The following is a 2,481-nucleotide window of genomic DNA, read 5'->3' as shown; positions in this document are numbered from 1 at the left end:
TCACACATGCAGACTCTAATGGGAGAAACACTTTCCACATAATAATTATTGAATATCTGTTATTTGTCAAGCATTCAGCTGTGCATTGGGCACACAGAGCTAAAAATAGTGTAATGCTTTCTTCAGGGAAATAATAGTAAATCCTCAGGAACTACATACCAACTCATTCTATAAAATATGCATTTGTGAACTCAAGCTTATTTTGGACAATTTACCAGTACTGTGACAAATACCTCACTTGACCTACTTACAAGGATAAAAGGTATACTTTGGCTTGCCTTGAGTTTTGGAAATTATACTCTATGGTCTGTTGTACCATAGAGTAGTATAGTCTATTGGTCTAAGGTCCTGTTGTTTTGAGGCCTGGGAGGACACAGTCCCTCACAGTGGGTGCAGGGACAAAGAAACCTGCTTACCTTATGGTGGCTAGGAAGCAAAAAGAAAAAGAAGCAGACAGCAGAGTCCCATGATGCCTTCTGAGGATGTTCCCCTGGTGACCCAAACTTCCCACGAGGTCCTACTTCTTAAAGGATCCAACACCTACCAGCAGCATCAAGAGTTTAGGACCAGCCCGACAGCATGGACCTTTGGGAGACATTCCACATTCACATTATATTATGTCTATATACTGAATGTATCTAAAATTCTGTTGGACATAAACAGCATCTTGTCTTCTAACAGACATCAACAGTAACAGAATGACATAAAGTAGTCACTCTGGAGATTTGTCATAGGACAGAAGATGAACTCATTTCTCTTTTTCAGAACTATCCCCAAAACTATGGTCTTATAAATAATTCTCAGTTAATACAGACGATTTTAATGCACCAACTACAAATAAATATTTACATAAAAAGGTCAGCAAAATATGTATATGATGCAATTTAAAGGAAATTATTAAATCTAATCTAAAAAACACAACAATCCTAGCAAGAAGGAAGTAGTGAGAGTCAGAGTTGTAGTACTAGGAATATATTTAAATAGCCTCAAACTTATTTTCAATTGATGAAATACAATGTTAAAAACTGCAATCAACTGCAAGGAGGAAGGCTTATTTTTATTTCCGTCAAGTATCCAATATAACTGATCTATTAAAGTCCAGAACTCACTTTTTCTCCTTGATATGGAAGCTGATATATTTTGTTGTAACAATATGCCCAGGGCAATATTTTCAAAAACTTTTTGAAATAGTTAACTCTACTGAGTGACATAAATGTTACTCTGCACACAAAACACAGGCAGCTACTGAAACCTGAAATTTACTAAGCCAAATAAAAAGATTCAGTTTCCCAAGATAATGTTTTTAAAATGCTCTCAAGCTACTACTGTTGAAGATTCCTTTTAATAGCAAGATGTCCCAAATTGCTTTATCCATCCCATTTGCTTAGCTCTTAAACTGAAAATCCATACTCTGAACTTCAGAATGCAGAAGCCCTACTGCTGTGAGCTGTATGCTTGATTTTCTGTTTAATCTTTGTCTTAGACTTCTATTATCTATCAGTCTCTCAGTATCGATGTAGTAGATAACGGCTCATAACGAGTAACTCTAAGTCAGTTCAAATGCTCTAGTGCATTGATGCAGCCTCAGGAAATGATTGTGTCAGGTGGCTTGCAGAGTTGTGAAGCCCATAGGTGAATAAGTAGGTTGCCACACAGATCATTACAATGTATGAAATGCATGCTAAACATCGGAGTGCATTATGACAGTCCTCTTGTCTGCCTCCCACTAGAGCAGAGGACAGGGATGAGATCCTCCTTGCTGTATCAACAGCACATGACAAGGCGATGTCACAGAAAATAAAGTCACAATAAATGGGGGCAATATGAATTGCAGATTAAGGGCTGATAACAGTCCATGAAAATTGTGTCATAATAATTCAAAGAAAGCATGTAAGTCAAGAAGAAAAAAACACCTGATTTTGTGAGGGTTTTTTCTCGTGAGGAAAATACATATTTGATGAAATCATGGTTATTTCAGAGTGAATGCCTGTTTAAAAAGTTCCATGCAATTCGAAAGTGGGTGGAGTCAAAGTGAAAGTAAGCAGATTGCCAGGTACGGTGGTCGGTGATGACAGCTGTTCCAGAGCCTGAGAGAGCACTAGCACAAGTTCCTGATCTTCCTGGGAAAAAATACACAGACCTTATATTACAATAAAAAACTAAAAAACAGGCCAGGAATATAGCTCAGTGGCATAAGCACCTGCCTGGCAAACACAAGGTCCTGAGTTCAATTCCTCATTTAAAACAAAAAAATTAAATGAAAAGGCTGGAGATGTAACTCATTAGCAGAGTGCTTAGCATGTGGCGATCAAAGGTTCAAGCTCTAGTACTGAAAGGAAAAAAAAGTAGTAGTAGTGTTTGGACAGGATGTCCTGGCTGCTTCTTGTGCTGTGGATGACCGTGGAGAAGATAACAATGTGCAATGCATTCATTATTGAAAATGTCCTATTAATCAGCTTTGAAAGTGTCTCATTGATATTT

The sequence above is a fragment of the Octodon degus genome, unplaced genomic scaffold (assembly GCF_000260255.1).
Source record: "Octodon degus isolate 3935 unplaced genomic scaffold, OctDeg1.0 scaffold00208, whole genome shotgun sequence".
NCBI lineage: Eukaryota > Metazoa > Chordata > Mammalia > Rodentia > Octodontidae > Octodon > Octodon degus.
The sequence above is the reverse complement of the archived record's forward strand: the minus strand, read 5'-3'. Positions refer to the sequence as shown.